The sequence below is a fragment of the Canis lupus genome, chromosome 30 (genome assembly GCF_048164855.1).
Source record: "Canis lupus baileyi chromosome 30, mCanLup2.hap1, whole genome shotgun sequence".
Classification (NCBI taxonomy): Eukaryota; Metazoa; Chordata; class Mammalia; order Carnivora; family Canidae; genus Canis; species Canis lupus.
Window position 1 is genome coordinate 27788601 of NC_132867.1, and position 23964 is coordinate 27812564.

Here is a 23964-nt window from a genome sequence, read left to right on the forward strand (position 1 = left end):
AGCATCATGATGTGGCATTAAGCTACTATTGACCTTCTGATGACACATCAGAATATCATCGGCTCCGAAACTGCAGTTGTCCACAGGTAACTGAAAGCACAGAAGGCAAAACTGTGGACAAAAGGGTACCACTCTATAGAGTTTTGGTAAATTTAGGAGCCTTTTACCTTTTTCTTTGCCCCAAGTAAGAAGAAGAAATTTTTCTAAAGTCAAAAACGGGTTTGCATCACTGGTGAAAAAATTTTGAAGAAAATTTGCTGATGGCTGTGATGAATTGAAAAGGCCCCAGTTAAGCTGTCAAAACGTCCAACTGTCACCAGTTGATTCTTCAACAAGGGTTGATTTCAAGCACAGCAGTATGTACAATGAAAGCAATGTTTCTCAAATTCACACAGTACAACTAGAAGACAATAAAGTGTAATGGTACATCACCCAAGTCTTCAGTGGGTTTTTACATGATAAAATTTTGCAAAATAATTTTGATTTTTAGCATATCCCAGCATAATTTGAAACAAAATGTAGTGAATATATAATATACCCCTTCAGATTTTTTCAACAGTAATTGAACAATTTTTGAGAAAACATATGCAAGCAATATTTAAATAAAACAATTAAAGGGCATTAACATTTGTATTTTTATGCTATTCTACTGCTAGTCAGGGAGAAGCTACTAGAGGAAGCTTATTATATCCTGGACTCCTGACATCGTCAATAGTAGGTCAACTAGAGTGCATGCATGGTGATGGCTACAACTTTGTTTGATTAATTGCTTATCTCTGGACCTAGAATAGTGTCTGGCACATACTAGGTATTCAATAAATATTTGTTGGAATGAATAAATGAGTAAGAAGCCTGATGCAAAATTATATTTAGCTTAATTAAAAGAACTCAAAGAATTCAGATATATGTATTACACATACTCAAAAAAGTGGTCCTAAGGCTAAAATCTTTTCTTTTTGTATAATATGCTTATACAAATGAGTGCAATGAAAATATATCACTAGTAAAATGCTAAGCAGACACAATAAGAGAAGAAATATTTAAATGTGCAGATCACAGGCCTGTAGCCTATGTTTCTCAGGCCAAATCCAGCCATTAATTTAGGTATGGTCTATGTTCTGTTTTTCTTAAGATTTTATTTATTTATTTGAGAGAGATAACATAAGTGGGAGAGAGGGCCAAGTGGGAGGGAGAAGCAGGGTGCTCAACTCAGGGCTCAATCCTAGGACCCTGAGATCATGACCTGAGCCGAAGAGAGATGCTTAACCGACTGAGCCACTCAGGCACCCCTGTCTATGTTCTTTTGAGCTACAATGATGAAATTGAATATCTACAACAAAGATGATATGGCATACAAAACTGAAAATATCTACTATCTGGCCTTTCTATGGGAAAGGTTTGCCTGCCTCTGGTGTAATTCAGTTTTGATATACTACCAATTAAGTTAGTAAAAAATGTAATGATCGTAGTCATAGTTATGAAGTAGTTATGAAGTGGCAAGAAAACCAAAAGAGTATAGGCTCTTATAAAAGCTATTGTTTTTATATGGATGCAAACAATCATATCCTATCAACCCAGAACTCACTACAAAAAATTTACCTTTAAAGCCACGTTTAATAACCGCACACAAATTGTAAATTTTAAGACCTTTTATTGCAAATGTTTTAGAGTTACTTACAGTAGAAAAAAAAAAAAAAGGCGGCAAATTCCAGAATTTGCTTTTATTACACTTACATTTTCTAAGCATCCTTAGATATGGTGAAAGTACAAAAGTTTTCAGCTAAGAAAAGAAATCATTTTTTGTTTTGGAGTTTCTCCTGTTAAGAAAAAACGTAAGCACCTTTGATAAATACCTTCTAAATATCATAAAAGACATCAGTTGGCATGTCTCAATGATTTTTTTTAGCCTTTATATTTGTAAAATAAAATCTAAACACATAAAATGACAAAAAACAAACATCTAAGGTAAAAACATCTTATGGCAAGCAGAATTCTGAAAACTTTCTCCTGAGATTCTAGCCCCCTGGTTATTCAATCAAACATCGCTGGTTAGACAAGCAATGTAGGTACTGCTGTGAAGGCGCTTTGAAGATGGAATTAAGTTTACTCATTAGCTGACCTTAAAATAGGGAGCTTACCCTGGGCTATCAAGGTGGAACCAATGTAATCACATAAGCCCTTAAAACACAGAAGAGGAAAGCAGAAGAAGGAGTCATCAGAGAGATTCAAAGTATAAAAAAGATTCAACCCACTGTTGCTCTTTGCAGATGGAGAGGACAATGTAAAAGGAATGTAGTAGGCAGCCTTGACAAGTTCAGAGAGGCTCTTGGCAGATAGCCAGCAAGGAAACGGGATCCTCAGCTCTGCAGCCACAAAGAATTCAATTCTGCCAAAAGCCTGAACGAATTTGGAGCTTCTGGTGGAAGCGCCTCGCTGACCAAGAGCTAGATTTCAGCCTTGTAAGCCCACGTCAAGAGAATCCAGTCAAGCTCACCTGGACTTCTGTAAGATAGTAAATTTTGTTGTTTTAAGCCACTAGTTTTTCAGTACTTTGGTATGGCAATAATAGGAAATTAAGACAACGCCCTTGAAACCCTTATCCAAGTCAAGAACTAGAGCTTTACTCACCTCCCATTAGACCCTCTATGTGGCCCATCCCAAACACAACCACCTCTTGCCTTTATAGTAATTGCTGCCTCGCATTTTATAGTCTTGTCATGAACATAAGCCCCAGACATCATCTATACTTTAGTCTTACCCAATTTCTTAAAAAATCGATGTGTCTGTTAAGTCACTTTGATCATCACCAGTGTCCGTTTCTACCCCCTTCATCTTCTGGCATATTCATGGAAGACCGCAGGTGATTTAACCTGCAGGGTTTCCCTCTGTCTGGATGTCCTTGGTTCCACATTCGCAGTAAAGTTCAGCAAGCTTCTCTGCTCTATTTCCTGCAAACTGGACACAGGGTCCAAAGCCTTCATTAGTCTTAGATTAGATCCTTTTGGCAAGACTACATAGGTGGTAGTGTACGCTTTCATTGGGAGCTACATCGTGTCTAATTTTCTGTCATGTGATGTTAACAGCTGAATACCTATCTGTCTCCTATGTGTTGCAAAATAATTATAATTCTATTAGTTCTTTTCATTCATTGGAATGCTTTTATAAAAAGATGTTTCTCACCAGTGGAGCAGTTCATATGAGAGAGACAAAATCAATGGTTGGTTCTTTCTCACTTTTTTTCTAAAACTAGTTTTCAAAACAATAGATCCACTCCCTATCATCTTTCCAAAATGACCAATTATTTTTTTTAATTATGAACTTAAGGATTTAAATGTATTTGATAAGGTTCACTCTATAGCAATTAAAATCTTTATTAAAGCCCAGTGGTCCCATTTTTAGTGAGTTGAGTTGGCCTCTTCAAGTTGGCTGGTGGTGGTCACTGGCCCCAGTGGTCTCTAATGTCTTCCTTCAAATTTGGCATGACAAATCCCTGCAAGCTAATTTTGTGCATTTCCTGCACCAGAAAATGGAAGCAGCCATTTCTCCAAGAAGCCCTGGATTCCTATAGTGGGAAACAGTATTTTAACACCACAATCTAGGCAATTTTAAAATCTAGCTGAGATTAATGATATTTTTAAAAGTTGGAACAAGATCAACTTGGCAACATATAGTTAGTGATGTTACTATGATTCACCAGCAAAGTTTCAACAAAGATGTTAGAATATGAAGTTTGGTACCAATGCACAAAACAAATACATTTTACTCTTTTGAAACAACCTGTGACTATCTGACAAGACAACATTGGAGATAGTTGAGATTTTTTTAATGATTGTTGACCATTTTATAATTGCAGAATATAATACATTTTTTCACTAAAGAAGCTTTAAACTGGCCAAAAAGATCACTGACTCACTCCCTCCAAATTGCAAATTTTATCATTCAGGCATCCAGGAAGTTGGCAAAACTTACTCATGATTTGACTTAGAAACAAATTTCCTGTTCCTGTTACTCTTCCTTCAATCTTTCCAAATGGTTTAATCAAAGGATATTGGTTAAGTATGAAGTTTAAAAGCCATAACTGTAGTCCTTAGTTAAAACCAAATTTAACCAAAATATCGTATCATCCATTCATGGTCGACCCCTAATATTCTATTCAAATCTGAAATTCTATAAATCCATATATATTATAAATTCACTTTTAGCAAACTCTTGTTTAAAAACTATTCTAGATACATGCTACCTTTCTAGTGGAAGAGAAGGAAATGGATAAAATGAAATATAAAGCAAAGCAACTGCCCTCAAGAATTGCAATTATAGCATACAGAAATGTAATCTAATATTGAAATAAATTATAGAGAAGTATACAATTATTAAAAATCCTATATCAGAATATATATACCATATATACTACAAGGAAAGTAAACTAAATAGTAGACTATAGAACATTATGCATATTTTGATACAAAATTTGCTTTATTTTGTTTTGTTTCAAAATTTGCTTTTTTAAGTGAAAGTATCATACAAGTCACCAGAGAAGTCTAAAAGAAGATAAACCCAAATGTCAACAGCATGTTTTTTATGACTTTATTTTATTTTATTTTTTTTTTTTTTTTTTTTTTTATGACTTTAAATATAGGTTTAAATATTGGCTATAGGGGATCCCTGGGGGTGGCTCAGGCAGATGAATTTCAGGCAGGTTTAGGACCTGCTTTTGGCCCAGGGCACCATCCTGGAATCCCGGGATCGAGTCCCATGCCGGCCTCCCAGCATGGAGCCTGCTTCTCCCTCCTCCTGTGTCTCTGCCTCTCTCTCTCTCTCTCTCTCTGTCTATCATGAATAAATAAATAAATAAATAAGTCAACCAGAGAAAGACAAATACCATATGATTTCACTCATTTGGAATTTAAGAAATAAACCAGAAGAACATGGGAAAAAAGAGAGAGGCAAAGCATAAAACAGACTTGTAACTATAGTAAACAAACTGAGAGTTGCTAGAAAGGAGGTGGCGGGGATGGACTAAATGGGTGATGGGTAATAAGGAGGGGCACCTGTTGTGATGAGCACTGGGTGTTGTATGCAAGTGATGAATCACTAAATTCTACTCCTGAAACCAACAGTACATTATATGTTAACTAATTAGAATTTAAACAAAAACTTGAAAAGAATAAATATTTAAAATAAATAAAATTTAGGGATACCTGGGCGGCTCAGCAGTTGAGTATCTCCCTTTGGCCCAGGGTGTGATCCCGGAGTCCCCAGGTTCAGGTCCCAGATCAGGCTTCCTGCATGGAGCCTGCTTCTCCCTCTGCCTTGTGTCCCTGTCTCTCTCTCTATGTGTGTCTCTCATGATTAACAAATAAAATCTTTATTTTAAAAATATAAATAAATAAAGTTTACACTATTGATAATAATATAATTCATAATAGCCAAAGGTACAAACAACCTAAATATCCATCAACTGATGAACAGATAAACAAAATGTGGGATATCCACACAACAGAATATTATTCTACAATAAAAAGCAGTGAAATAGTGATACACTATAACGTAATGAATTTTGAAAGCATTACACTAAGTAAAGGAACACAATCACAAAAAGCCACAATTCGTATGCTTGCTTCAGTGTATGTGATATGTCCAGACTAGACAAATCCGTGGAAGCAGAAAGTAGTTGAGTGGTTGCCAGTGACTGGGGAGAGAAGGGAACAGGGAGTGATGGCTAATGGGTACTAAGTGTCTTTGTGGGATGGTGAAAATGCTCTGGAATTAGATATGGTCATAATTGCACAACTTGTTCAAATACTAAAAACCATTGAAATTTACACTTCAAAGAGGGGAAGATTTTACAGTAGTAAATGAGATCTCCATTAAAATTTTTTTAAGTATGCATAATGTGAATAATAACATAAGTCATTCAACAGATAAGTAGTTCTTTTAGAGATCTATACAAATAAGAAGGTGGAAGGAACCAGGAATGTTTTTACAAAAAGTTAGCATTTGCGTGGAGTCTTAGCTGCAGAAGCAGGGGCAATATCTGCCTAAATTTTAGCAAGCATGACAAATTACTAAAGCTAATGTTATTACAGCAATAAGGACTTAACTTATTTTTTTTTAATTTTTATTTATTTATGATAGTCACACAGAGAGAGAGAGAGAGGCAGAGACACAGGCAGAGGGAGAAGCAGGCTCCATGCACCGCGAGCCTGACGTGGGATTCGATCCCCGGTCTCCAGGATCACGCCCTGGGCCAAAGGCAGGCACCAAACCGCTGCGCCACCCAGGGATCCCTTATTTTTTAATTTAAATTCAATTAATGAACATGTAGTGTATTATTGGGTTCAGAGGTAGAATTCAGTGATTTATCAGTCTTAAATAAAACCCAGTGCTCATTACAACCTCGTGCCCTCAATGCTGACCACCCAGTTACCCCATCCCCCTACCACTTACCCCCCATCCCGCCAGCAACCTTCAGTTTGTTATCTATGATTAAGAGTCTCTTATGGTTTGTCTCCCTCTCTGATTTCGTCTTGTTTTATTCCCCCCCCTTCCTCTATGCTCCTCTGTTTTGTTTCTTAAATTCCACATATGAGTGAAATCATATGATAATTGTCTTTCTCTGATTGACTTTTTTCATAATGTTTTTAAACTAAAGGATTCACTTTTAAGCCAGATCAACTAGAAGCTAAAGCATCCTGCCAAATGTCAAGTATGGATAAGCCCCCAAAAGAATGAGGAATTTTGTACATTGTACATGTATCCCTTAACCAAAATCTCTTGATTCCCCTACAGCATTCCCTTCATTGCACCAGTCATGTTAAAATGATACCCATTTGGCATGCCACAGCCTGCCAAGGGTAAATACATTTTTATCTTTTGTAAATCACATCATTTTGTATTAGCAGAACGTGCAGAAAAGCATGCCTTGTTCTTTATCACATTAACCACAGTGAGCCCTCATCAGTCCAGCTGGTTTACATAACATAACTTGCCTGGAGCATAGCAGTCACACATTTGTAATCTCATCCATCGAGGATGCACACATATCAATCAGTGCCAGAAAGAATGAAGAAAAGTTCTAATATGGTCTTTTTTTTTTTTTTAAGAGTTTTGGGGTTTGTTTGTTTGTTTGTTTGTTTTTAAGATTTTATTTATTCATGAGAAACAGAGAGAGAGAGGCAGAGACACAGGAAGAGGGAGAGGCAGGCTCCATGCAGAGAGCCTGATATGGGACTTGATCCTGGTTCTCCAGGGTCACACCCTGGGCCGAAGGCAGGCGCTAAACCTCTGAGCCACCCAGGGATCCCTAATATGGTCTTTTTTTAATCAGTGTTTAGCTGAATTAAAGTTCAACACAGATTTTCACTTCTTTATTCATACAATCAAAAGAGAATTGTTTTTCAACATATTTTCAGAAAATGTGCCCATTTAAAGATTAATTTACAAATCTAGAGGTCATGGATGGCATAAGCAAACCATTGAAACATTACCAAATATATCTGCTTGTATTTACAAGGTAAATACAAATGTACTTTCAAAGGTAGATTTTCAAAGAAAGGATGCCTTTTTGTAGTCATTGGCCCGGCCAACAATTTCTTGGGCAAATCCATTCCTCAAGCACATTAAATACTTATATCAGGTACAGTCTGCAGTTCATTTTCTGCTTTCTTTCCATCTTTTAATGGTTAATGTATATCCTTGCCTTGAACTATAGACTGTCCAATACACAGAATTTGTTCTGACCTAATTTGTAGGAATGTCATTTAACTAGTATAATCATCTTCGAATGCTTTAAATATTATGTGAAATACAACATTGGAAGATACAGGAAATCTCTTAGGATAGCACTCAGAAGTCATCGACTTAATATTCACCAAAACCTCCCTCCATCATTTCTGGTTAAAGTCTTAAATCCTTAGCATGGTGCAAAAACAGCCATCATCAGGCCTCTGCCTAACTTTCCTATTCTCTCTGTCTTGCCACTTTGACACTCCAGAATATAGTTCTATTTGCATTTACCAAAATCTTGCTTCTCTACTTTTTTTCATGGCCCCTTTCCTCTACGAGGACATCTATCTATCTCTCAACACTGGAAAACTTCATTTAGCTTCTTCCTCCTGACTAGGTAGGCTGAGTCAGGTATGAAGGCCAATATTATGGCCAGAGATACTGTCTATCACATAGTTGTACTTAATATTGTTTTCTAAGTGAACAAATAATGAACGAACAAACATAAATATGGCAGTATATGTAATTTCAGCAGGAACATCGGGTCTGGAACCTATTGAGCTCAACTACCTACTAACTGTGGGTTGGGACAAGCTTCTTAACTCTCTTTGACTCAAATTTCTCATTTATAAACTGACAATGATATAAATTGACTACTTCATAGCTTTAAACAAGTTAAAATGAGAAACTCCTTAAAATAATGCTTAGCACATTATAAATAATTCATATATGTTCATTATTATTATTACTATAATTATAATTACTGGTATTGTATGGTATATGCCAAGAATATAAATATTTTGTTTCATATTCTCTAAGGATTTAAAATTCTTTTTGAAAAAGAAAAAGGAATAGAAAAAATGAGGAATGCTATAAAATACGGTAATTAATACAGGAAATGAACTAAACCATAGGATCCAAAAATTGCAAGCTCACAAAAGCTAAGATTGAATTAATGCAAAGTTAATGAAAACTAAATTTTTCCACTCTATCTTCTAGAAACTATTTGAACAAAAATACGTTCATATATTAGATTATATCAGAAATAAACTAATTAGGAGTGCCTGGGTGGCACAGTCAGTTGACCTTCCAACTCTTGGTTTCAGCTCAGGTCCTAAGATTGAGCCCTACATCAGGTTCCTCACTCAGTGTGGAATCTCCTTCCTATTTCCTCTCCCTCTGCCCCTCCCACTCATATGTGCTCTCTCTTTCTCTCTCTCTCTCTCTCTCTCTCTCTCAAATAAATAAATAAATCTTTTTAAAAAATAGACAAATTATTTTTTTAAATATGCACTGTATATTGAACCCTTACCCCAACCAAAACTCACTCCATGAGTGGAGAATGAGAGCCTACAGTCAAAACTTACCAGAATTCACATTATCCCATGGTTTTTCTGTACTCTTTAAAAAAAATTAACCAAAATGTAAGCATTCAAAGGACCTTTTCACTTCCTAATATTATGCACATATTTTAATCTCTATAATCATTGCTCAAAATATTGTCAGAACTCATCTTTTTAAATGACTTTCAGTATTACTTCATGAACAATAGAAGAAAATCTAAAAGAACTTTAAAGTAAATAAACTGACTACAAATGAGTACTAGCCATTTCCGATTTTCAAATCCTCAAAGGACTGAGAATATTCAAATAATGTTCACAACCCTTTGAACAATGTTGGGGAAGTTGAAAATTCTGTCAAAGAGACATCTGTTATTCAGAGATTAAAAAATCAGATAAGATTATTTTAAGTAAAATCATGCTCATTACTTTACAGTCACAGTTTGTATGTTTCTCTGTGTATACATGCAAGGAAATGTTAACAGAATTAGAGAGAACAGTGAATCATTTTTTCAAATTATTTGCTGCTCCTCCAAACCAGTTCCTTCCCACTGGCTCAATCCCTACTTACTCTTCCTTGCAAGAAGATTATACTACTCACTCCATGGACATAGGCTTAGCATGTGACTTGTGGTGGTGGAAGAAATGTCAGTAGAAATGATATGGGCCACTTCTGAACAAAATCTTTAAGAGTCATTGTTTTGTTCAACCATTGGTCTATGCTCTCTACTCTTCAGAGCAAAGAAGACATGGAACATGCAATATCATATGTGTTACACAAATGAGAAATATATCTTTTGAGTTGTAATCCTCAGAGATTACAGGGTTGTTTGTTATTGCATCATAATGATCTAAACTGACTGATAAAGATAGCTCTTTTTGAGGACATTAACGGGAACTAAAATGAATGGATAATTTGAAAGCTAAACCAATTTCACTATGGTTTTAACAGTGAGGATTCATGATCCTCCTCTCCCTCTGAGCCCAAGGGAACAATTATTATTCTTTATAGAACATTTTACCTCTGTATTATAGAATATACACTAATATTCTCCCCAGATAAGCAAGTAACGAAAAGCAGATGGTACATCGTGAATGTAATAAATGGATGTAATAAATGGATGCTGTGGAAAGTGGGAGATAAACACAAACACCCATCTATATCAGGATCAGTGATGTCATTGCTATGAAGTGTCTGCTACCTAAATGGAAGAGTGAATCAACAGATCTCAGATGAAATGAAACTCAGAAAAGGGCGCTAATGAGAAGTATGCTTGCTCTAGAGCTAGAATGTTCTCTTAAAAATTATTTCTCAAAGCTGAAAGAAATTTAGGGTATCAAAGTCACTGAGTGTTTACCACAGAGAATCCTGAAACACAGTAAAACAAAAACAGATTATGGTGGCTGAGTAAATACTGGATGACCCTGCAGTCACATTTAGGAAAAATGCTAAATACACAGAAATATCCAAAGAAAGGTTCTGAAGGTGGTAAACTGAGCCAAAATTTACAGCTACATAAATCAGCCTGCTGAGTTATAATATTTTTAAGGAATTTTAATACGAGCCAAACAAAAATAAAAGACAAACATGTTTGTTTAAGATACCACTGACATTTTGGGGTTTGGGAAAGGTAAAAATAAAACTGCACACACTGAACCTGAATCTTTCTTCAGATCCCCTATCAAATTTAAGAGAAATTCATCTGCGAAGAAGATATAATCAATAAAACGATGAAGCATATATGAGGCAAACATATAAGTTCTTCACTGAATGTATTTAAGGAAAAAGTTTGCAAGCACAAACATGTCTGTCCTCTTTTCAAGTTTGAGATTGCTAACACTGAGCAGGAACAGATGGTTCAGATAGGGTTTGTCATGCCCAGTGAAATGAGAACTGTAAACACTCAGTTCATGTGCCAAGGATCCTCACTCAAAATAATTTCATAGAATTTTACCATTAAATCCCTAAAATATTAAACCTGTTTTCCATATTACTCAGATTTATTTGGTAAAATTTCATAGGTTTATACCAATTATATGTCCCCCAAAACATCTAAATGCTAAATAAGAGCCACTGATCCATAAGGTAAGAAAAAAGTGCCAACAGCGCCTGGCCACTAAAGCACGTGAGCCTTAGCATCAAGTGACAACTTCAAATAGAAGGTTATCCCTGAGATATTTGCATTCTGTCTCCTCTTCCCAAGTGCTGACCTCTTTCTCATCTCTACCCACCGTGGGGAGAGGGTCACATCCACTGTGTGGCTTCCCTGACCTACTGCCCCTCCTCTCCCCTCACTTTGCTCTCACAACTGTACCTCTCTTAAGACAACCATCCTCATCACAATGGTATTTGAAGTATTGATTATATTTAGCTTTCTGCAAAAAAGTGGGGAAGGGGGTCCCTGAAGAATCTCTGGATGGAGAGAAGGAGTGCTTAGAGGAAGAGATGAAATAAGGTTTACTATCCTTGTTTCTAGATCAAGGCTACAGAAGAATAAAGCCAGCCTTGTTGAGCACCATGTTGGATCCTTTGCTTCTTTTTTCTAAGATAGTCTTTACAATAATAACACTGGGGGTAGGTGTTACTGATGCAATGTTCCAAAAGAAGAAATCCACCTGAGGAATTATTAAGTACCATACTCATCCATTCGCTAAGGATGAAGAAAAGCTGAAACCCAGACCTCTGATTCCTGCTCCAATGCTCTTTATCCACAGGTCCAAGCTAAAGCAGCACTTCTTTGTGGCGGCTTCCAATACACTAATTGCTTCTTACATTCCCCATCCCCTAGATTTCATCAGTATCCTCTTGCATAGGGAAGAACACAGCTTTATAAAAGTACATTCATCCCGTGTAAAATTTATTGAATGCTCTGATTCAGAGTTAGTTACAGAAAAAAAAAAAAATACAGTGTAATAATATTATATTTAACAAGGTGTTACATTTTTCCCATTCTCCTCTTGGTATTTTAGACATTATTCTCCTAGGTCAGAACACCAGCTTATACCCCCTGTTCATGGGTTTGGAGTGTATTTGATCATAGTTAATGCTAATTGAGATCATGTGCCTATGAAACAGTGTCTGCCAATGTCACCTTATAGTTAAAATACTGGCCAAAGTATTATTTGGACCCTTAAGAAATAGAACAAAAAAATAGCTCTCAATGTACAAACATCAGCTGGGAGATGGAATTCATACAACATCCTTGTACCTTGGGAATTCCCTAAGTTAACTGAATCTTCCTAGACCAGTAGAGGAAAGCCAGGACTGGCTAAAAATGCTGACTTTCTACAAGCTGACCCTAGCTGGGGAGTATAAATCAGACCACATAGAAAACTTTTCCTGCCCATTCTTGTTCTTTTCAGACCTCCAAATGCATCGCTCTTACAATTAAACTTCCTTATACTCATGAGACATTTTCTAAGTGTCCTGAGACTTCAAATAAAATGTGCAGCTGGTTAAAGGTTTGCTTTTCTTGTCTCCTTATAGAAATTTATATCTGGGACACCATCTGGGAGAGACACAAGTGATTAAGGTGGTAGCTCTAAACTCTCTGCTTAGCAATTTACTAGATGTTATGTTCTTTATACCATGATATTCAGCATGTTCCAGGAGGTTTTGGCAAGTAATCGTTCCCTTTCCACTAAAGTTATGAAGCACAGGTAAGCTTTGAATGGACACAGTGGAGGGAAAAAGCGAAAAAGCCAAATTCTTTCAGGTGAGACTAATTTCCCCCCGACTTCCAGCTGCCATCTCCCAGGAAAACCGTTGGCCCTAAGATGTAATAAAATTACTCTTAAGTCATGTAAAACAAATCATTTAACAAAAATAATTTACTTTAAATAAAAATCAATGACAAAATGTAGGCAGTTTCAAAATTAAAATGCTGAACGTAAACATCACTGAGACTGTCCTGGTCCCCAGACCAGGTGGAGCATGTAGAGACAGCAAGTGCTAATGCCTTTATAGCTTGGCAAACTTCCTGGCTGGCTTCAAACTGCTTTGGCATTTCCAATTCTGCATCCAGAGTAACTACCTTATTCCCTCTTCACTGTTGCTACCATTTTGTACATGCTGATCTTCCCCCCAGGCATCTCTGGCCCCACGTCAACAAAATTGCATGAAGGCGAAAAAGCAGAAATTGGGGGTGCCTGGGTGGCTCAGTCAGTTAAGCCTCCAACTCTTGATTTCGGTTCAGGTCACAATCTCAGGGAGGTGGGATCAAGCCCTGCGACCAGCTTCACGCTCAGCAAGGAGTCTGCTTCTCTTTCTCTCTCTCCCTCTCCCTCTGCCCCTCCTCCCGCTCACACACATGGGTGTGCTCGCGCTCTCTCTCTTTCTTTAAAATAAGTAAATCTTTAAAAGAAAAAAAAATCTGCTCTCCTCTCTTCAAGCAGTTTAGTGAATTTTTCTTTTCTTGTCTCACTTTGACCTTTCCCCTACTTTTGCCATATTATCCAGCCAAGCTTCAATATTAGCAAATAATTTTTTAAGGAATAATTTTTAACATTTCTTTCAACCCATTCTCCTCTGCAAAATAATATTCTCTATCTGTGGATCTTCAATAACAATGATAAATTACTCCATTGATTTAAGTGATTTTTAAGACTCCTTGTCTTTTTACTCACCAGAAGAAAAGGGAAGATGTTAGAATGATTTCTCGAGAACACTGCCTTCCTTCCTCACTCACTCTGATATCAAAGACTTACAAGTGAGTCCCAATGGGGTCCTCATGAAAGAAATAGAAAAGCAACATGTGCCTATCTTATTAGTTAACTGATTTTTTTAAGATTTTATTTATTTATTCATGAGAGACACAGAGAGAGAGGCAAAGATAAAGGCAAAGGGAGAAGCAGGCTCCCCACAGGGAGCCCAACGTGGGACTTGATCCCAAGACTCTGGGATCATGCCCCGAGTCATAGGCAGACGCTCAGCCACTGAGCCACCCAGGCATCCCTGGTCAACTGATTTAGATGGCATATTGTAAACCAGCCATTAGCACACCCAAAGAGAAAATGAAAAACCAGCTGTATTCATTCTTTACCATAACAAATTGCCATAAATTTAGCAGTTTAAAGCAATATAAATTTATTATCTTGCATTTCTTGGATTAGGAGTCTAATAAGAGCCACACCAGGACAAAATCTAGGTATCTACTGTCCTGCATTCCTTCTAGAGTCTCTGAGAGTCTATTTCCTTGCCTTTTCCAGCTTCTTGAGACCACCCACATTCCATGACACATGCTCCTTTTCTCCATCTTCAGAGCCAGCAACATTGCATCTCTAACCATTCATTCTTGTATAATCACATCTCCCTGTCTCTGACCAGAGCCAGGGGAGATTCTCTGCTTTTAAAAACTTCTGCAATTAGCTTGGGCCACTTGGATAGTCAAAGATAATTTCCCCCATCTTCACATCCTTGATATCACCTCTGCAAAGTCCTTTTTACCATGGAAGGTAAAACACAGGCCCTGGGGATTAAGACACAGACATGTTTAGGAGGCCATTATTCTGCTTACCACACCAGCTGTCAGTGCTTCATTCCCTGCAGCCAAAGTCATAGCTTAGTTGTTTTACTTCGCAATAAATCTAACTTCTCCTAGGAATTCTCAAATCTGTGTCTACATCCCATCTGTTTTCACATGCAAGATCCTTGGTGTATTTATTCAAGCATTCAAAAGCAGTCAGTTGCACTACCATAGTGTTTAATCTATTGCACAATAATTTGTTTTTTGTTTCCATTTGAAAGACATCTAAAGACTCTTCAAGATGCATGTTTTCTGAGAAATTATCAGTCCTTGTTTGTTCTCAAATGCTGCTGTGTCTTATTTCACTGCAGCTAGAAACAGGGCCATGTAAAATATGGCCATGAGAGGCTCCACTGGGGTCAACTTCACTCATACTAGAAGCAAAAGAGCTTAGCTAGTTTCATAAACTCTCCTTTCTCACGTTGTTCAATTGTCTCTAAAATTTGGAGGCTTTTCTCTTAGCCATCTTGGAAAGTAGAGAAATTCCTAAATTTTTTAAGAATTAGATGATATTGCCAGATCTCACTCATTTTTTTAATCTTCATGTCCATCAACATAACAGAAAAAGAAAAACCTCTACTTTCATAATAAAAGCCCAGTTGTTAAAATTATTTGAAGGCTAAATACCAAATTTTTAAGATACTCATTTTGAACCACAGAAAAGGTAAAATTAACATTAGTCTTTGTACCATACTGTTACCACTGAGTTTTCTTACTGTTACATATACTCCGCTCTAGGTTAAAATTTAAAGCCAGCAGGAAACTGCCCTATGCTCTAAAATTAATATAAATGCCCTAGTGAGTGAAGAAAATATAATGAAGTAAACAATCATGTGCACAAAGAATGTGGAAATGATACTTGGATTCTCCAAAGTCCAACAGTTCTCAAAATTTTGGACCTCAATATCCTTTCACAATCTGAAAAATTGCTAAGAAACCTCGAAGGGCTTTGTTATATGGGTTACATCAATTGGTATTTCCTATAGTAGAAATTTAAATTCATATTTTTTAATATTAACTTATTCATTCTTAAGTAACAATAGTGAATCCATTACATGTTAACAGAAATGACATTTCTATGAAAAATATAGTTTTCAAAAAAGAAACTTAATGAGAAGAATAATATAGTCTTACATTTTTACCAGTCTCTTTAACGCATGCCTTAACAGAAGGCAGCTGGACTCACACCTGCTGCTGTATTCAATCTGCTGCAATCTTTTGTTTTAGTTAAAATATGCGAAGAAAATTCAGCCTCACACAGATATGTAATTGGAAATGGGAGGAGCATTTTTAATAATCTTTTCAGATCATTATGGATATGTGAAGGGTGTGAAGAAAATATTTTATGTGGGTACAGGTTAGGTAAGTACAACAATTAGTTCAAACCATGTTTCCAGAAGATTCGTTATGACAGTCTCAGCATTGGTTATGACCAAGGAAAATGGTGTAGGAATCACTATGGTGTATTTTTTAAAGATATTAGCCCTTTAAAAAGCCATAACAATAAAAATAATGCTGGACATTAGCTAAAAAAAAAAAATTCTACAAGTAAATCACACAAGTTTGTCCTTCCTCATCCAAAAGTGACTCCTACAACCTGGAATACTGTGAGCAACTCTGCCTGCCATATTTCAAAGGAAACATAGCTGAACTGGAGGAAGTCCAAGGAGGTTAACCAAAATGCTTTCCCAAACAAGAGAGATTAAAAGAAGGAAAGAGGATTGGAAGAATGAATGAGGTCCTGGAAATCATGGATTGTATAGATAGCATATAGAATTATTGGCCAAATCTGAGAGTTCTCAAACTGTCTTCAACTTGTGGAACTCATGAGTGGCACAATTTTAAAATATTAGCAGGTTCTGGAAGAGTCACAATGTAGAATGGAAACTCTAGGTTTAGAAAGGGTTTCTGGAAGAGTCACAATGTAGGATAGAACTTTGGAATGCATCTCTCTAAAGTCTTGGGGTAGCTGTTATAAAGGACAGCCATGCCTGCCATTAATAACATGCCCTTTGGGGCTGTCAAATAAACAATTATCCTATACCCCTATCTGTACACTTTACAAAGATTATTTTATGAGAATCCCTTGACTTTTTCATTCTTCCACCCTATTAAAAGGGTTCTACCTTTACCTAGTCTGTCTTCCTCTTTTCTACCCTCCAAGGAGCTCTCACTCTTGCCGGATTGATTCTTTGAGGCTTTTGAAGGCAGAATCAGGTAGGTAGGAGGGAAGAAGAGTATAGGAAATTGCAGAGCTGGGGCTGGAAAAGGAGCTTTCCCAGGTGAAAGACATTTGAAAATTAAAGGATCAGGTACACCTGCAGAGAATACGCACAGTGGATGGGAGAGTGGTGAGAAAGGAATTTTAAAAAGCATTGCTTTAGAGAGATGTAATGGATTTAAGTTACTCTGAAGCTAATTTTGGTTTCAGTGCTGTGTTCTCTTGACCACAATATGCCCCAGACCTAACCACACCAGTCAGGGCTTTGTTACAAACATTCCCCCTATGGGCTCATCCAATAGTGCCCTTCAGGATTTCTTATGAAAACACCTAGAATTCTTAATTAATATTCCTGCTCTACCACATGACTTTTTTCAGTATAAAGCGGTTAAATTAAACTCTTCAGAGGACTTCATAAGTTAGGTAATAGGAGCACATAAAAGAATCTGTCATCAGATGCCTTTCACTAAGTTCATTACAGATAAAACCAACACCAAGTGGTTAGAAGCAGAGGTTAAAATTTCACTCACTTGGACTTTGCATAATAACGAATTAAACTGCTGGATGCTATTGGCGTTCTGCTGGGAATAGGATTTGGAAAGAGTAAAACCAGCCAATGAGTGGTCTGACTTTGCTCTTTAAAGTAATTTAAGGTAATACAAACCCACCAAGACTCTACCTCCCTTTGATTTTAAATGGCATTTGTAACAGGAACAGTGCAGATGAATATGATTTTATTTATATACATTTTCTCAACTTAAACTACTTTCTCCAGATGTGTAGGGATAACGAATCACCTCAGTACTTTATAACTCAGGCACTGTGACAGCAATGCAGTACCAATTCATTTCTTGAAAAATTAATGTAGTCCACAAATCCAGAAATCACATCATCTAAAAAAGTAGTCAGTACTAGGCAGAGAGAGTAAGAAGTGAGGGTTAGCAGAGAACACAATAGAAAAGCATCGGAGGACACCGAATGCTATAAATATATGGAAAATGGGATGAAAGGAACCATTTTTCTCTTTACTGGGAAAAAAATCAAATAAGCCTGCTTTAATGCATATACTTCACGTAAAATACATTTGCTATTTTTTAAGACTTCAAGCAACACATTCCTAAACTAAGTCCTCATCCAAATTCAGAGCTCTTCATTAAACAGGCTTTGCATTACATTGTTCATGAGAAAATTCTCCTTTGTATAACTCTGTGGCTAATGCCACCCGTATTCTGTGATAAGATTTTATAACCCCTTCCTTCTGCTGGTGGCACTTAAATGCTAAAAACAGTCAGACTCCAGAGCCTTGTTATTTTTCACTTTCCTTCTACAACCACTATAAATTCTAGACCCTGATTTTTAATATGTTCACCATTAAAATATATTAGCTAAAAACTTTAGGTACATTTAATAAAAAAAATTTTTTTTAATTTTTTTTTTTTAAAAAGCAGGTCCCTACCATGCTCCCCTCTGGTAATGCACTCTTCCCCTTCTCAAATACTACATCCTCTTCATTGTTTTGGCGGAAAAGGGAGAAACTTTCGTTGTCGAGCATGACTTAGAAATATGAAAATGTTGTAGGTATTTAAGGGCACTGCAGACACCACCACTGCCTTCAGCCATTACTTTCCCTTTGCATCTATGCATGAACAGGTTTCAACTGCAAATACCTGCAACTTTGTGCATGAAGGGCCCTCTGGATGCTGGAGTGCATCAGGCCCAGGAGCAGAGAGACTGAAGGAGGCCAAAAGTATTGGGGAGTCCCCTTGGAGCAGCCCTGGACCACTGAGAGACAATAGAGGACCATCTCTCCAGTGTCCTCACCCTCCGGGGTGCCAACCCTAAGGCACCTTATACATGCTTCTCAGAGGCCCCAAGGGAATGAACCCAGGTTGTCTTCAGTGGTTATTACTTGCTCAGAAATGCACCTCCTACTGGCTTCCTTCCCTTCCCTGTCTCAAAGCTCCCACTCCCTGAAAGGCACTTCCTGGGATTCCTTCCCAAAAGAGATTACTTATTTTCAAATCCTCATCACAGGATCTGCTTCTAGGGGAACTTAACTTAAATCAGAGGGTACAGTGTTGACTGGTTGGGAGGAAGAATCATCAAAAACATTTTAGAAATCTTGATCTAAAGGAGGCTAATAAAAACAACTTCACTTTCATTCAAGTCTATCTGTGATACTCAGACCAGAAGACAGCAATTTAGAAACCATGTGACAAGGACCCAGGAAAGCTTCAAAGAGGAGGTGACGTTTCAAAGAGGTCTTAAAGGATGACTACAAGTTTAGCTGGGGCAGAAGTGGTTAGAGGACATCCAAGGCAAAGGGACCAACATAATCAATACCAAGAAAACACAGTACCCTCAGGATGAAAACAGAAATGCTGGAGAGTGGCTCAGGGCCTTGAATATGATGCTAAATCCTAAGAACTCAAATTTCATTCTATGAGGTGAATTAACACATTGCAGTTGTTTAGAAACCCATGGCCAAATCATATAGGGCAGATTTTTAGAAATAATATACATAGTGTAAAATTTTCAAATTTCTTAAGTTTATAATAAAGCTAAATAAAGGGGCACAACTGTATGGCTTAGTGATTGAGCATCTGCTTTTGGCTCAGGTTGTTATCTTGGGGTCCTGGGATCAAGTCCCACATTGGGCTCCCTGTGGAGAGCCTCCTTCTTCCTCTGCCTATGTCTCTGCCTCTCTCTCTCTCTGTGTCTCTCATGAATAAATAAATAAACTCTTTAAAAAAAAAAAACAACCTAAATAAAGGTTTTCACTAGTTTAGACCATTCATGGCCAACCTAATATTTTTGTGTGTGTTCACATAGATATATGCGTATTAATATTGATGTTCTGTGAATAAAAATAAATACAAAAAATGTACACTATGGTTTCAGAGTGTGAAATATGTCTGCATGAATAGATGGACAAAGATATTCTACAAAGTTGGTACTTTGCTGATGTTGCCTATTGCAATTGCCAACGAATGGCACCACCACATTCTGTTTCTAATCTGGAGATCAAGACTCATGATGAACATTTCCCTCCTCCTCACTGGCCATAGCCAGCCCATCAAAGTCCTGTCAGTCTGACCTCCTAAATATCTCCTGTGTCTTCACTTTTTCAATTGCTTGTGTCACCACTTAGTGTCAACAACCATCACCCGTCCCTGTAGGAGAGCAAGAGTAAACATTCACCCTTGCCCTGCTTCATGCTATGCTTATAGTAGATCATGTCCCTCCCCAGGGGAAAGTCCTCTACCAGCTACCACTGCATTGAGGGTAAAGACCTAACCTGATGTGGCCTTGGCCCACCCACTCAGCCTCATCCCTAGAAACCCCTTCATTCATTCTCAAGGATCCAGAAAACCCAGCCAACCATTAGCTCCTCAGAAAAGCCCATGATCCCCAATACATCAGGAGCTTTGCATGTACAGCTGTTCTAGTTGGGAGGACATATGCCATTGGCAAGCCAAAATTATGAGACCTAATGACAGCCCATGTCAATATGCTGTGTATTCTTGACAATTCATTTTCCTATGCACTGGCCCTGCAAACTGCCCTAAGGTGTTGTTGCATTTATAACAAGAAGGCATCACTCAAGCATTAACAGTAATGGCAGCACTGGTCTCAATTTTCTAAGATCACAGTAATTACCTGTTTTAGCTGTTTCCGAAGTTCTTTTATCCCTTTTTTCACTGCTATGTGATCCAAACCCAGATGACCCCGTAGTGCCGTGAAACACACAGAGGCAAGTACAACAGAATATCTCATGAATGGACTCACAAGTGCACATGATGCTACCTTAAAGTCCTTAGCCTGCGTTACGCTAGAATAAACTTTAAATTACTAAATATATATACATATCCTTTCCCAGGTCCCCCTCTTTCTTTACTTATTTAACTCCCAGTTCTCCTTGACTTCTCATACCAAAATCACTTTCTCAGGGAACATCACTTTCTCTTGGTTCCACAGCTTAGGTCTTTGTGTTTGATATTCTTACAATATTCTGCATTTTTCCTCCTCCATCTGCCATTACCCACCTGTGTGCTTACCTGTCTGCCTTCCTCTTCCTACCATAAGGCTTTATAAAGATGGCACATAACAGGAGCTTATGAGATATATGTTTTAAAAAATTATGTGAGTGAGAAGTTAACTTGTCTCACCTATTTTGTTGAGCACTTGAGGCATATTATCTATTTAGGTCAATATATAGCTAAGAAAACTAAAGCTGAAATACTCTTAAATAACTTGTTTAGTCAGCAATGATGGGTCTGGAATTATGCCCTAATCTATCTGACCTGAGCAGACATACCTTACTGTCACACTATACCACATGGCAAAATAACAGGTGACATTTATGGGATTGTGTTAGCATTAAGACTCAGGGGACTATTATTCAGATTTTTTCTGTTATACCATCATCCTGATGTCTCATCAAAAAAAGTGGTCTTCTACATTATGGATAACTTTTTCCAAGCTTTATCAGATCCCGATTCTAATTTATTGACTTTTTAGCATCCTTTTCCAATCTGGTTATTTAGCCTCCCACTGTACCTTATTATGTCATTCCAGACATATTTTTCCTACTCTTTGCCTATGTTCTCCCCTGATTTTTTACCACGCTCCAGTAACATGGGAAAATGCATTAGGACTTGTTACTTTTGTTCAAAATATAAATACATTTTCCTGTACAGGTAGGGTGTGGAGAGTGTTTTGGAATAGAACAGGGAAAAACCATGGGATGAGACTGAAAGAATAAAGGCCAGGAAAAATCAGTCCCAGTTTGGAAAAAATGGAACCAGATAATATTCCTAGCTAAGAGAACAAACATGCTTAAAGATTATCTACTGTGGCATGGGACTGAGCAACCTTTACTTCATAAAGGAAAATATTTGAGATGATTGTTACCCAGAGAGTTCAGCTTAATGGATAAACTTGTATAATAACAGAATCACTCTATCTGTTAATCATACTGCTGTTTTGTTGGTGAAATTAGAATCATTTACAGCATATAAATACACTTTTGTTTGTTTCAAACAAAAAGAGGTTTGAAAATAAAGACGAAGGGAGAGGTCCCAGTGAATTCAGAAAATCAGGTCAACTTGATTAATGATGAGACAGAAAAGGAGATGAAAATACCAATAATTCTTGCATAATCTGTTGCTGATTGTGCGCAGTAAGCTCAGGCGTCAGCCAAGGTATTGTCCTGGCCCACAATTCTGTGCCTTATCCCAGAGAAATCTACTTATGCCCCCACACAGTCAGTTCCCAAAAAGAGGCAACTCTGGACACCCCAGCTGTGTTCACCCAAGAGTTCTAGCCTTTTCAACTCACTCCTGGTTGGTGTGTGGTCTCAGTTCATGCTTCCTCTTATGGGCTCCCCATCTGTTGACCTTATCTCCCACCCCTGCCAGTGCATTGCACTTGAGGATCACTGTTTGAAGTTCCTTTGCTTTTACCTTTTCCCAAGGTGCAACCTTGCTCAATCTCTGGCTCTTTCTGCTTGTACTTGACTCTGCCCACCCAAGCCCCAGGGTACACCCACTTGGCTGTTCCTTTCCTCAGGAATGGGAGTAGGCAGTTCACTATGCATGAGCAATCACCCACGTGATAAAAGTCTGAAGGAACCCAGTAGCTTCCCAACTGCCCACCCACATACACTGGAAGCATCTCTGAAAAGGCAAATGCTGTCAAAAAAGAATACAGCCGATCCTCATTATTCCCAGATCTGCCTACTCACTAAAATGTATTTGTAAACCCAAAATCAATACTCATGGAGCTTTCCTGGTCATTTACAGATATACACAAAGTGACAAAAAATTTGAGTTGCTCAATGCAACATTCCAAGCTGGGGTCAGACAAGGCAATGCTCTGCCTTCTTGTTTCAGCTCTCAGACTGTAAAAACAAGTGTCCTTTCTGCAGTTTATACACTGCCATGGTTGTTGTGGGTTTTTTTTTTTCATTTTTGTGCTTTTGGTTGGTGATTTCACTGCTTACCATGCCCCCCCACCCCCAAGCACTGTGCTAAAGAGCTGTCCAGTATATATATATTGAATAAGCTTCATTCGGGCATGGCTTCTAGTGAATTTTCCATGATGTCAATGTTAATGAATCCGCAGTATATGGTAAATAAGATGTCCTTAAACAGAAGCGAATAAAACAAGGTTATGTATTAATTAGTTATTGAAAATATTGTGATCAGAGGCTCACAGGAATGTAAATCTGTATTTCTCCTAGGAGCAAGGCTTCCTAATTGCTAATTCAGTGTTTGCATAGACTTTTTAAAAACATAACTACCATGAATAACAAAAATCAACTAAAACTTCATCACATTGGGGTCCTGGAGGAATAGGACACAGGAGATAGTAATGTGGCCTAGAGGGAGCTTTGGGTGGGCTCCACCCTTAGATCCTGACTGTAGCAGTAAGTGGTATTCCAGAACAGATGAAAGTACTAAACCAGAAGTAAAGGAGCTTCAGATATAAACTTTTTTTTTTAACTGACACAGACATTTAATGACTTTCAAATTAAGACAATGCACTTAAAAACAGTACTTGATTCCTTCTTTTTCTTGAAATACTCTTTTTGGGGGGATTGGTGAATTTTTTTTATTTTTTAATTTTATTTAAATTCAGTTAATTAACATACAATGTATTAGTGGTTTCAGAGGTAGAGGTCAGTGCTTCACCAGTCTTATATAGCACTCAGTGCTAGTTACATCATGTGCCCTCCTTAATGCTTATCACCCAGTTACCCCATCTTCCCAACCCCCTCCTCTTCAAGAACCCTCGGATTGTTTCTTATAATGAAGTGTCTCTTATGGTTTGTCTCCCTCTCTGATTTCATCAGAGATAAACTTCTAATTCTTCTCGATATTTCTTGAGCCCAACCTTATTCCTAGGTTAACAGCATTGCTAAAATAGTCTGGCCACAATGTTACATAAACTATCCATAGCAAAAGAGGTATTAAGTCAGAATTTTTGTCTTAATGTTTGATACTCTAGATCTGCACTGCCCACTACAGTAGCCGCCAGCCAAATGTGGCCACTGAGCACCTGAATGTGGCCAATCCAAATTGAGAGGTATTGTAAAGTATAATACACACACCAACTTCAAAGACACAGTATGATACAAACAATATAAAAT

The 23964-nt window shown here is 37.5% G+C and overlaps 1 long non-coding RNA gene and 1 pseudogene across 1 annotated transcript; one reads left to right on the forward strand and one right to left on the reverse strand.

Moving 5' to 3' along the window:
- Positions 1-1675: 1675 nt before the first annotated feature.
- On the reverse strand, positions 1676-22299 carry LOC140621534 (uncharacterized). Its single transcript, XR_012021279.1, has 3 exons — positions 22152-22299; positions 2759-2955; positions 1676-2502 (listed from the first exon to the last, which is right to left on the reverse strand). It is a non-coding gene; the product is annotated as an uncharacterized lncRNA (long non-coding RNA).
- Positions 20244-20612, forward strand: LOC140621384 (ubiquitin-conjugating enzyme E2 D3 pseudogene; annotated as a pseudogene).
- Positions 22300-23964: the final 1665 nt, after the last annotated feature.